Source organism: Aulonocara stuartgranti (assembly GCF_965226115.1).
Source record: "Aulonocara stuartgranti genome assembly, chromosome: 6".
NCBI lineage: Eukaryota > Metazoa > Chordata > Actinopteri > Cichliformes > Cichlidae > Aulonocara > Aulonocara stuartgranti.
The window spans coordinates 5,479,255-5,492,734 of record NC_138944.1 but is presented as its reverse complement, the minus strand read 5'-3'; the positions used below and the strand labels follow the sequence as shown (position 1 = coordinate 5,492,734).

General features: G+C 41.0%; 1 protein-coding gene across 5 annotated transcripts in view; it reads left to right on the top strand.

Moving 5' to 3' along the window:
- The first annotated feature begins 6,666 nt into the window (after positions 1 to 6,666).
- The window catches only part of frmpd1a (FERM and PDZ domain containing 1a), a 112,478-nt gene continuing 105,664 nt past the window's right edge, over positions 6,667 to 13,480 (top strand). Inside the window, exons 1-5 of one of the 5 annotated variants that reach the window (XM_082536513.1) lie at positions 6,675 to 6,697; positions 7,239 to 7,301; positions 8,249 to 8,314; positions 8,497 to 8,611; positions 10,786 to 11,007. The gene's annotated coding sequence lies outside the window, so the exon portion shown is untranslated. Of the gene's footprint in view, positions 6,698 to 6,835; positions 7,100 to 7,238; positions 7,302 to 8,248; positions 8,315 to 8,496; positions 8,612 to 10,785; positions 11,008 to 13,480 lie in introns of those variants that run through there. The other 4 variants (XM_082536512.1, XM_082536516.1, XM_082536515.1 and 1 more) reach the window with 4 other exon arrangements.

Below are 13,480 nucleotides of genomic sequence, written 5' to 3'. Positions count from 1 at the left end.
GAAAATAATACAAGTGAAGCATAAAAATGCATCACATGTATGACTCAAATATTGCTCTCTAGGGTCAGCCTTACAAGCTCATGATTCACTCAACTACCATCCCCTTCATCCCCCAGATGTGGACTTTTTTTAACCTGCCATGTGCACATGAATCAGCAGATACCAGTCTAAAGAAAAGAAAACTATGAACAATGGATGTGGAAAAGATCATTGTTTTCTATATCAGTGGGTAACAAGGACTCTCTAATGCACTTCTGTCAGATTGCATTGGATATTTTGAACTACATTAAAGTTAACTTCTATCATAAACATTCACAATCTGTTTATCCATCTCTTCACCAAAAACTGTAGTTATAAGACAGAGCTACTATGATGCTATGCATTCGTTTGTAGACTTTGGCATTTTTGGCCTGTTTCAATCTCAGATTTTTGGTTCCAGGTGTGATAGAGGACATGAGTGTGGATGGAATACCATATTATCAGGTAATGAATAAAGTAAAATATCAGCACTTCACCAAAAACTGGAGTAAAGGTTGAATTGATGGTCTGTTGGTGCAACCTAATGCACAGCATGTCATATTTTTCAATCAACTATTTAAATAAATAAAAATGCTTCCAAAAACATCCCAGCAAGCCTTTCTGGTTTTATACGGACTGGGAAAACAATCTATTTGGTTAACTCCATCTCAAATTAGTCTAAAGAAAATATTAAAAATTAAATATTAATGACCGAGTTGCATCACAGCGGGTGCCCTAATAAAAATTTAGAATGTGGAAAAAAAGCTGTGTATTTGTTGTGACTTGAAATTACGACTTGAAATTACTGAATTTTGAATGCGCACATCTTCATATGATGTGGCTCCGTTGTGCATACCAGCAGGGTATTACAGATTAATTTAGCTGAGCTTTGAACCTTGACTTATCATCCGTCGATGGGAAGACAGAAGTGCTCAAAATGCAAGAGCTTATTGTGTTAAAAGTTAAAACCTGGAACTTTTTCTTCCCCACCTGCTGCTGCTCATCAGCTCCCTTACTGCCCGGCACTCAGACACCTGCTGCATGTGGTTTCACTGCTGCTCGTACCTGCTGAGCGAACAGCTGCCCACACTGCCCATAAACTCAGCTCCTTCCCATCAGCACTGCTCTTTAACATCAGTGCTCTAAGGGTACTAGCAAGCGGTTTACTTGCATTTTTATTCCTATTATTCTGCACTGCCTCCTCTGCATGATATCTCATTTTCTAAGTGCAACTTTTAAGCACTCATAATGTTCAGTACTAAAGCTGCATGCAGTGATATAAAAAGCATTGGAAACCAACCTGAGTGACTGAAGCATCTACAAACTTACAGTCTGTGTTTATGACTATCAGAGGTTCACTGAGTCTGTGATGAACCCTTTCACCTCAACTGTGGTCATCAGATGGACTCCATGTGGCAGGATGTTCCAGAATATTTATTTTGTTGTATTTACAGATATAAACAAGTACAGTAAATAAAAAGAAGATGCATTGTAACTGTCACCGACACTCCAGATGACTGTACATCTGCCGTTGCGTGCCGGCATCCGTCGAAGTGGGCGCTCGCTGTCACGATTCAGGCACGATGTGGCTTCTCCTCTGTGTTGTCTTAGCTTTGACGCCTCAGCTCCACTTGTCACAGTTAAAGCACACAGTGTAAAACTAGCAGTGTTTTTTTTTTTGGGGGGGGGGGGGAAGAAAAGTATGGAAAGAAAAGAGAAGTCTTTCCATACTGACACCTGTCACACTGACTGCGCTGTCTGTAGAATATCTGAAGTGGAGAGGCAGGTTTAACACTGATAATGTCAGCACTGCTGCTTCTCCCACATGAAAGACTCCATTGAATGTGTCGACTACTGTGAATAAGATTTGGTTTATAACTCTGAAAACAATAGTGTACACCTATATTATCTTTGGGCTGTGTCTCTTGATTAAGACCACCTTAACAAAGTGACTCCAATAGACATGATTTAGAATTATTTTCACTCTGCATGTCAGAACAAAAGCAAGCCATAAATTTCAAGGAACTCTCTGTAGATCTCTGCAGTGCAATTGTGGTTAGGCGTGGATCGGGGCAAGGGTACAAATCCATTTCTAAAGCTCTGAGTGGGACCACAGTGACCTCAACAATTGTGAAATGAAAGACATTTGGAGCCACCAGGACTCAACAATATATGAAGCACATTGCCAAGACAACACTGGAGGGCAATCAAGTCTCTGACTGTATTCGAATGACCCAGCCAAAGCTCAGATTTAAAACCCACTTATGCAGAGACTTCAAGGTGTGAGTTCACAATTGTTTGACAGAGCCTCAGATGATCAGTCTTAAAAGAATAAATGATCCAAATGCAGAAAACATTAACTGTAATTTCTGCAAAATTACAGTAAATTAACAGACATTAATGGTGTGCTATTGATGTTTCTAGATTGGACTACTGTGATTCATTGTTATCAGATGGGTTTGAATAATTAGGACCTATGATATCTGGATGGATCAGGTGACCCTGAATCCTCCCGTAGTTATGCTGCAATAGGTATAGGCTCCTGGGGGATTCCCATGATGCATTGAGTATTTCTTCTTCAGTCATCCTTCTCACTCACCAAGTGTTAACAGACCTCTCTGCATTGAATCATACTTGTTATTAATCTCTGGCTCTCTTCCACAGCATGTCTTTTGTCCTGACTTCCTTCTCTCACCCCAACCGGTTGCAGCAGATGGCCCCGCCCCTCCCTGAGCCTGGTTCTGCTGGAGGTTTCTTCCTGTTAAAAGGGAGTTTTTCCTTCCCACTGTCACCAAAGTGCTTGCTCATAGGGGGTCATATGATTGTTGGGTTTTTCTCTGTAGGTATTACTGTAGGGTCTATCTTACAATATAAAGTGCCTTGTTAGTTCCTATTGCTGTAATTTGGTGCTGTATAAATAAAATTGCATTGAACTGAATTGAAATGAAGATCTTAAAAACTTCAATTTACCATATTGTCCAAATAGAGCATGCCACTCTTAGACTGTAGGTTTGCCTATCATCTTTGGGGTATTTAAAAGCAGAAAGGGAGGCAGAGGCTTCAGCTTTCTGACAATGCTTCAGTGGAACCAGCTCCTAGCTTTGATTCAGGAGACAGACACCCTCTCTACTTTTAAGATTAGGCTCAAAACTTTCTTTTTTTATGAAGCTTATACTTGGGGCTGGATCAGGTGACTCTGAACCATCTCTTAGTTCTATTGCAATAAGCTCACACTGTTGGGTGCTCCTATGGTGTACTAAGTAGCTCTTCTTCACTCATTTACATGTTTATACACTTACTGTTCAAAGGGAGTTTTTCCTTCCCACTGTCGCCAAGTGCTTGCTCATCACGGGTCACACGATTGTTAGGTTATCGTGATTTGGCATTATATAAATAAAACTAAATTGATCTGAACTGAAATTAAATTAAATGACACATTTGAGACCATACTTTCAGTATGTTATAATGTTTATGAACTTTCATCATGAATTGTTCTAGCGAGAAGTGTGCATATTTGGATGAGAAAGAGGGATGCTATCAGTCAGCATCAGACAACTGCATTTCATTATTGAAGCACAGATTTGGAATTCTGGTTGTACTGCACAAGTCATATTTGTTAGATTAATGCATTAAAGGGAACCAAAAGACACAAATACTATAAACAGGTAAAAGAGGTCCAGCTGACTATTTCAAATTAGCTGAGGTGATGCCTACTATTGCTACTTGATGTATCAAGTTACCCCTTAATACAACTTAAGTGGATGATTTACAAACAAAGTGAGCCCTTGTGCAGTTGTTACACAGCAAATAGCTATAGAGACACAAACCTTTTTTATACCAGACTCTGTTTATTTGTGCTGTAAAGTTGGACATTTTAATATGGAAGTATATTGGACTGACTTGCTATTAGAGCAGCCTCAAGTGGCCGTTTAAGGAAATGCAGGTTTTAACACTTGCGCATTGGCTTTATTTTCAGCCCTGGGGATTGCAGCTTAGTCTGAATAGTTTCTGAATCCAATACAAGACTTCAATCAGCCCAGAATAAAGAATCTTTTGTCTGAAGAGACTCTCTCCATCTCTCCGGAATTATCTTTAAATTACGGTTGTGTTTTTGATTTCTTATTATTCATTTAATATTGTTATTAAAAGCGCATAGTAATCATCCATGTTTGTCAGGGTGCATATTCTGCAATACGCAAGGCAAAAAAAAAAAAGGTTTTCTAAAGTACAAGACAGGAGACACTGTAAATTGTCATTCCAATGATCCGTGGCTTTTTCACTTAAAAGGAGTTTTATAGTGAACCAAAGGAAAGTATACAGTAAACCTTTCAATTACAGCCCATAATCATAACTCAGGGCCGTGACAGCTCTGTCCGCCTATATTTGGTCATGGTTTCTATTTATCCTAATGCCACACTAAACAAACAATATCTTGCTGAAGTGCCAAGACATAAAACAGATGGACCAAATCCTATGAAACATTATATATAGCTTCATGACATTGTCATACAGAATAGTTGCCATTCTCCTTCTCAAATGTGGCCCTCCAGGGGCAGATGCCTCTCTCTTTTAAGTCCTGCTTAATGTTTTTGATGCACAGCGAAACAGTGGAAAGCAACAATAACAGGAAGTACTGCCAAAAGAGAGGGAGACAGAAAGAAAGACCATCTTTCAAGACCTTTCCTCGTCATCCTTTTTTTCTTTGTAATTTTGGTTTCTCTCATGTTTAACATCAAAGATGTTGAAATTGTTTTCCCCGATGCTGTGTACTCTGTAATTATTAATCTGCCTTGCAAGACGACTGCCTTTGGGGCAAAGTCAGACACAAAAGGCCCCTCTCTAGATCTCTGATGTGGAGCAGCGCACAAGGAAGAAGAAGAAGAAGAAAAGAGGAAGAAAATAATGTGCAAGGCTGCCACCAAACTAGAAGTGTGAACTTTCAGACAACAGCTGTAAACTTCGAACGACACAGAGAGAGAGAGACAGAGAGAGAGCAAGAGCAAGAGAGAGAGAGAGAGGAACAAAGTAAAATACTGTTAGAAAGAGAGAGGGTGAGGCAAGGCTTTAAAAGTGCAGTGCTGTTATGACAGTGCCAGGTAAAGAAAAAGTGACTAGATTCAGTAATGAGGTACTCATTACTATACTACCACACTCGCTCAGTTCTGACACACTTTTTAACACCTTGAGCTGATTAGTCACCATTCACAAAACTTCAGCTTGTGGATTTTCGACTATTCTACTCTTTATATAACTGGGTGATTTCAGCCATTCACTGGCAGCTGTTGTGTTAGATTGCAAGTTTCATTAATTCCACAATTTTACTAATTTCACAGTGGGACAAAAGTACATTTATTTTCATTTCACCTACATATCTTCTCACTTAATTTCTCAGACCACTTTGTTTCTGCCTTTGTAATAATAGCAATATTAGCATTACAGCAGTGGCATTCCATCAGGGCAAGCAAGGCAAGCAGTGCTTGCCATGTCAAATCTAAAAATAAATATTCATTAAAACGTGCCAAAGTAAATCAGTCTCTCTCCTTTCATCTCACACAGTGCTTTCATAAAGCGCCTCCCCCATTTGCATCAATTCTTTATGTTAGAGCCATCTTGTGGTTGCAGTTAGCTATTTTTGCTAAAACTGGTGTTTGTTTTCTACTCATTAAAAATTGTAGCTGCTCCTGTTCTACGGGCATGTCCATCTCTTGTTAACAACGATAACTTGAGCTGTGCAAGCTGAGAGGCTAGCAGCTGTTTGTGCATGTGCATTGTAGATAAGCTGCTGGTTTTTGACGGTAAAATGATGGAAGACCAGCTTGTGAGACAAGCTTCTGCTGGCTCAGCTTTCACTGTTCTGAGATCAGTTACAAACTGTGCTTTGTATGGAAACACAGCTAGCGTTAGCAAGTTGATGTGCTTCCTCTTGCTAACCACTTTGACAAACTGGTGTGATGCAGAGAAGGTGGAGTGTCAGAAAATTAATAACTTCTTTGGTACATTAAAAAGGAAAATTTCAATGATTATAGAGGGAGCAGCTCTACCCACGTCTGGTCCAATAAAACAGGCACGGTTCAGGCTCATTAGCACTTTCAAATTAGCATCTATGAGACTGTAATATGTTCAACCAGCTTCTTTGTCAGCACACCAACTGAATTTTTCATTCATATTTTAATCTTCCCTGTAGATATTGACAGTTAAACACGTCACACACTGCCCAGTCATTTAAAAGCAGGAGATTCTTATGAATATAGTTTAATATCTTTTAAAAAAATCCAGATATAGGCCTTTATTTCTGAACTCATGAACAACAGGTTTTTCTTTCAGAGATATTGGTGTACCTCACAGCACAGCCTTTGCAAACATATGATTTATAAAATATTATGGTGAACATCAAACAAAATATAATTTAGTTTAAATGTGCTCAACCGTAAAAAGCACGTAGAGCAGTAAAATCAATTTAATACTTTGTGGAACGGTTTTTCTGCACAATAATTTGTTTCGCTTTTCATACTTTTCGGTGGCCCTGAAAGGCCAAACAGACTGCAACTTAAGAAAACACCAGCAATAGGAAAAACGCTGCAAAAGCACAAAAAACAGAACGGAAATAGGAAAAAACACAAGGGAAGAGTTTCTGGGGAGACAATAACCCGACGGACTAGTTGCAGGAACCCAAAACATGGTAGGCGTGTTTTATCATGATTCATATTATACTGATGACGTATGTTTAGGCTAATAGTTAGGCTAACACACGTATCTCTCATCTTTTCTTTCCTCACAAAAACCGATAGATCCTCATCTTCTTTTAAGTGTCTCCCAGCGTAATTCTTAGCATATTTTGGTTCCTGCAACTTGTCCGTCGGGTTATTGTCTCCCCAGAAACACTTCCCTTGTGTTTTTTTCATATTTCTGTTTTGTTTTTTCCTGTTTCCGTTGTTGTTTTTCCTATTTCTGTGTTGTTTTGTGTGTTTTTTCAGCCTTTTTCTTATTGCTGGTGTTTTCTTAAGTTGCAGTCCGTTTGGGCCTCTCAGGGCCACCGTATTTATGCCCAAATTTGCAGTAATACAGTTTTATGTATAATGAGGTATTTTCATAGTTTTTTGTGCATCTTTTGCCAAAAGTATTATTTGAAAAATTTATATTTATTTCTATTCAATAAATATAAATATTTATATTATATTTATTTCACTCTGTTAATGTATTAATATTTTACAATTCTTCAGCCAGAAAGGAGTGGAGAAGAGGATAATGTCCATGCAGAGTGAGACAGGCAGCTTGTTAAATTGGTAAGTAGTGAAAGATGTTTCTGTTTGTTTTGTTTGTCACTTCTTGCCTCATGGCATGCCACTGATATACAGTATATAAACACTATTGCTACGTTAGGAATCGCAGCCTGTTCTCATTTAAAGGACGTCATATATTGCTGTTTTGTCAAAGCTGCTTGTGTCTGCTGGTACCATGCTTACGCACAAGGGGTCATTTACCAGCTTAAACAATGTCAGAAATTGCAGGAAAAAAGGTGGTCTATTAAAGATGGACAAAGATTGTACTTGAGCGGAGGAGACTGTTTCATAACCCCTTTGGGGTCTTTGTGGTTTGTACTTTGTTTTTGCTTGCTTTTTATTTTTGCTTTTACTCATTGCTTGGTTATGTTTAGGAACCAGAAACTACTTGGTTAGATTATGGTTTGGGCTTTGTCGAAGCCACTGGCGTCTCAATGATACACGCACGGTTCTCTCGGTGGAAATTAGGCACGCGCATCGTGCAAAAAACTTCAGTCCTGTCCTCGTTCTCTGTCATGACATTTTGTAAAAGGAACTGTCAAATTGAAGCACAAGGTGTCCTTTGGCACTAGTGCGCGATGCATTGAGCTTAAGGCAACAATAATTAAAGCATATTGAGGATGACTAAGCTTCAAACTTGCACGCATTGAGTGACATTGAGTTTCATTGCATATTTCTTTGGTCTTTTTTCTAAATATTAAGTAGCTTTGGTAGCTAAAGCAAACACTGCAAAAGCAAACGAGTGAAACAAACATAAAAGTATCCAAAACGGCCGTTGCTCTTGGCTGACAACCTTCTGAGTTCACTGCCACGTTACCAATTTCCCAGTGACAACTTAATTGCTCATTAGGAGGGGACAGTGACCTTTCTACGTCTAATTCTGCTGTGGCCGGTTGTGTCATGTCTGACACCATATGTTAATATCTTGCACGTACCTTTGCATCTAACAGCACAGCAGTATTTTCAGAACCAAAATGGAAACCAGTTGGATATCTACAAGTCTCCCACAAATTGTGGTAAGCTGATAATTCGTTTACAGATTGGTTTACTTTTTGGTACCTGCATTGCTTGTTACTCGGTTTTCTTTTCAGTGCCTGCTTAAAAAATTGCATTATGTTGGGCCCAACGTCTTATGCCTTTCACAGTGAGTTTTTAGAATTCCAAGCTGAGCAGTTTTACCTTGCTTGACTGTGCATAGCTCTACGGAGGAGGGCGAGCTGACATGGTGGCTACACTGAGGTGCTGATAGTGAAATCCCATTAGCTGCCCTCCTACTGACGCCAAACTGACATCAATAGGAAGAGCCAGAGCAGGTGGGTGGTCTGTCACTCTCGCAGCGCTCACTGGCAGAAACAACCAGCTTGTACGCGCACACGGCTGGGGGATCGCTAACACATTGCTGCTGTTGTGCCGTGCCTGTCACTGATAGTGCCTGTGTGTATGTGTGGAGTGCCGCTGACGATGGTGGTGGGGTTTTGTGATTGTAAAGGAAGCCCACGATTTCATTGTGATGGACAATAATACAGAGCAGAAATAATCGTACTTTCTAGTCATAGCCAAGACAGAGGTGGAAGGAGACAGATAGAAATAAAAGAGCCACAGAATTGAACAAACCATTAAGAAAGGAGGAAAAAGGGGAATGCCAGTTCCTACGTGGCCACCAATTTAAAATGGTTTCTGGTCAGAGGAAGTGGGAAGAGTGGATGCCCAAATTAGAGAGGTCCTGGTTGGATCTTAGGAAACCCTGTCATCCTCAGAGCGTCGGCATTCCAGCGAGCGAGGAGCATGGAAGCAGGAGCCACCCGGACAATGTTTGGGACAGACGAGATGGGCGGGCCCTGCTTCGTGGCGGATTTTCCAAACCTCCAAAACCACGATGCAGCTGGGAAGAAGTCTATCGATCACGGCTGAGGCTGTTTGCTGGTTCCTGTCAAACATGCTGCCAGGGAGGTCCCCAATAACATTCGGATGTAACTGTTGAGATGAATATACTCCCTGCCCTCATAAAGTTTTTGATCTATGTTTACACTAATTCCAAATGAAGTACTGTGGGGCTTGGATTATTTTCTTTGGAGGGTGAATACCTTTGGGTATTATACAACAAATTTAAAAGGGCATTGAAGAGATCTTTTCCATCTTTCTTGCCTCATATTATAGCGCCTGCATCATATTAAAGCTCTGCTTTTATTTTAGCCATACAGTGTCGAAAATAAAGCATCTCAGTTGTTCTTTGTTGGAAGCAGTTTTTCCTCCAGGTACAACTGTGTTGCTTATCATGGTGAGCAAGTGGGAGTGAAAAGTATGTGGTTTAAAGTAAAGCACATGAACATATGGAATATGTGGAAAATTATTGAAGAATTTGTGGCGCAAGACTTATCCAGAGTGAACTCATCCAGATGGAACGACATTCAAACCGAAGCCAGATCAAAAGAAAATAAAGGAAAGAAGAAGAAAAAGGAGAAAAGGCAGACAACTCAAGCAGAGTAAAGAGAAAAAAGTTATATATTCATCGCCATCAAAACAGGCTTCTTTCTTCCACCCCGTGAGACTACACACTACCACTGTCAGCTCTGCAAGGCTTTTGCTTTCAAGGCCCACGTGTATATATGCATGCATACATTAGCCAAATGACAATCACAACGATAAACAGCAGAGCAGAACAAAAACATAACAACCGGCTCGCATCTTCTGCCTGACAGCAAAGGTCACGGGAGTCAAGATGAAATATGACGCAAGCATAAGGCGACGAGACAGCTCGCCACAGATATTACATATCAGATGAATAGTCAGGGGGAGAAAACAAACAACTCCCCTTGTAATGAACCAAATCTTCTTCTTCTTGTTTACAGCTGAGGGGCCTCGATTTACCAGTGGAAGGGAGATGAGGGCTGGTAATGGCGAGAGGGGGGTGAGGCGGGTGATTTGAGAAGGGGGGGCAGCGAAGGAGCTTATGTTATCTGTTAGGCTTTGCCTGTCCAGTGCATTACAAGTCCTGCATCGCTCATTTCATGGCAAGTGTACTGGAACAGATTATCGCTGGCTGGAGAGAGTGAGAAAGAGAGAAAGGGAGAGGGGGGGATCGGAGGGGTGGTCGGGCCTGGTTTTGTAGTCAGAAGATGAGCAGCAGAGTGAGCAGCCTCCAAATCCCTGATTATGCACACCCCTACAATTGCTTCACATTATCCAGCGATTTATTTACTTTTTTTATTTACTCTGGCATTCAGCAGGTTTCTCTCGCTCTCTCCACTGTCCATTTTCTAAAATCATTTCTCCGTCTGCTCTACAGAAAGAAACAGAGTTTCCTCCAAGTGAATAAGCAATCTAACTTTTCTACACACACCCGTAAACACCGACGCTGATTCACATGCTTAAATGTTTGGAATTTCGCCCTGGCGGTTCGTTCACCCCACCTGTATCTGCTTATCTGTGAGACATTTCTCAAGAAAGTACACATGGTACAGCATAGTGTGTTGTATGTTGTTTGCAGAATCAAAGGTTTACAATCACTCAGGCCACATGGGCAGCTCGGGAGGAAGCCATTTTGTGGGTTTTCCCCCTGCATCTGTTGATCCCCGTGGATACATCCTGCCACTTGTGCTCTATGAAAGATGAGATGACTGCAGACCACCAGGGGTGAAGATGGGATGCCTTCGCCCCAGGGGGAGGCAACAACTGGAGTCATTTGCTGGCCTAAACTTGGCCTGGAGAGGTAATACGATTTTTTTTAGGTTGAAAAGCCAAGGATGACCTCTCGGTCTGTGGCCACTCTCGTTTTGTGGTCAGACCTCTCCCCATTTCTCAGATAACATGGCTCTTTAACGTTCAAAGCTCAGACGATTGCACAATGTTGAAGCAACAGAGCTGATATGGGTCAAGCAGATCTTCAGTGTCCTGTGATCAAAAACTAAAAATAGTAAACCTACTGTGATCACTTATGTCAGTGACAGCTCGTTTAACTGCCTTGTCTTTATACTAAAGCTGAGGGGTTTTATTCTCAACATTTTCCACTGACAAATTAACTTCTCATTAGAGAAATTATTATCAGTTTAACGAACAAAGCCACACTCCTTTTCTTTAAAGTGAGAGGTGCTCAGATGACAGGTAATGTGCTTTTTTTTATGCATTCGTGAATTCACAAAGGCTTCACGTAAAGACAGCATAGGCTGAAGATGTTCCCTTTAATGATATAAATGATGATTTAACGTGTTGTATTCAGGCGCCACACTGGGTAAATTTATCCCCCAGCACGTTTGACGCATAGACGCTACTATTACTGGAGAGCATCAAATGCAGGAGTTTCAGTCACAACCACTGGCATCTTCGACATACGCACAAGGCGTCCTTTTACATCAATACGTCGATGCGGAAAAGTCGATGCCAAGAGCCCACGTTCACGTTCTTCATTAGATTTTTTTTCATGCGCCGTGTTCAGCGTATCACCAATGTATAACCTAAAAGACACCAAATTTGTATTTACAGTAAAATTATATTCAAGTCAAGACTAAATATGACCTGGAAAAACTGCCTGAAGGGCAGGTTTTGAAATGATACATGACGTGCAAGATAAACAACCTGCACTTATAAATTTGACCTGAGAAATCCATCAAGATCAAACTGGGTTTCCACATCAACCTGATTAGTCTTGGTTTACCTGCCTCTGCAGCACTGCATAAAACTTGGGGACAATACCTTTTGATTGGCAGACTGTCCTTCTGTCCCTCTTTTCAAGAAGGACAACTGGAGGGTGCCCTCGAATCTTAGTAGGCACACACCCCTCAGCCTCCCCAGGAAGGTCAGGGTGCTGAAGAGGAGAGTTTATCTCTTAGTTCATCCTCGAATCCAGAAGAAGTGGAACGCTGGACCAGCTCTTTGTCATCTTGACGTTGTGTGAGGGTAGTGGACATTTGCCCAACCAGTCTATATGGATTTTTTTCAGGAAGGCATTCAGTCACATCCTTTCGAACATCCTGTGGGGGTGTTTCAGAGTATGGGGTTGCTGTTCCCAGTGAGAGCTGGACTCCAAAAGGATCAGCCTTTGTCACCAATTCTATTCAAAATGCTTATTGTTAGCTGCAGCTAAGTGGTGGAGGTCAGCCACTTTGGTGGCCACAGGATCAGCAATAATGTGATCATCGTGTTGTGACTTTCATAGAAATAAAGTATTATATTCATATGTTATAACAAATCCGTGACGAGATTCTCATCGTTTCATAAGCACAGGAAGATGTTTCTGTGTAATTTTACATTTTTCTAAAGAAGCGCAGAACGTGTAACACTGGATGTAGAGAAGACTAGATCATCAATGATTCTTACATGATGATCATACATAATGTTTGTAAGTGTCCATGATATAAGTAAACTGATACACGGTGGTTTTTCCTGTGCATAGAATAGTGGTCTTAATAATAATAAATCTCACTTGCATTTAATTGCCCATTACGCCATGTTATAAATGAAGCTCGCCTCCACAGGCTAGCATGAACCATTGCCTTTTTGTACGAGCACCCACCACAGGGGTGTGCCAGTAAGACAGCGCTACTCTTTCTTCTCTTTTTTCTCCTCGATCTGGCCAGAAGACAAAGCGTTCAAAGGAAGAGAGAGGTTCTTATCTGAGGCAGGGAAAAGGTTTTAACCTGAGAAGCTGGAGCAAAGAAACTTAGAGGTTGTTCTGCTTTCTCCCCTTTGTGTCTTTCTCTCTCCCTCGCTCTCTGTCTGTCTTTGTGTGTCTCTCCCTCCTTCAGTGTTCCTGAGGGAATCACGCAGTGGGCCGCATATTTGTGTTGCTGTGTGCCCACTTTATGCCGCGCTCCCCCGCCGAGCGAGGCTACGCAGCATGGAGTGAAAGGCCATGCTGGAATGCCCATAATGCAGTGTGGAAACTGTGACTGCTTTTGATTTAAATGGTTTCAGATGCGCCTTTTGGAGGTGCGCAGTAAGAAACAGCTGGTTGCTGTGGCTATTGATATGCACAAAAAGAGTGTTGAGGCTGTTAAAGTCGCCCCGTAGGCAGGATTCAGGCAGGATTTGCCAAAACATCACTTTTATCCTTATGTAGTATCATGTTTTGGTATGCAGAAAGATGTTTTTAGTAGATTATCATGATTTGCACGAGTTCCTTCACATAACACCTTGTCTTTTACCCAACCCCCTGAACTAATATATTATACTGTCAAATTGCAATG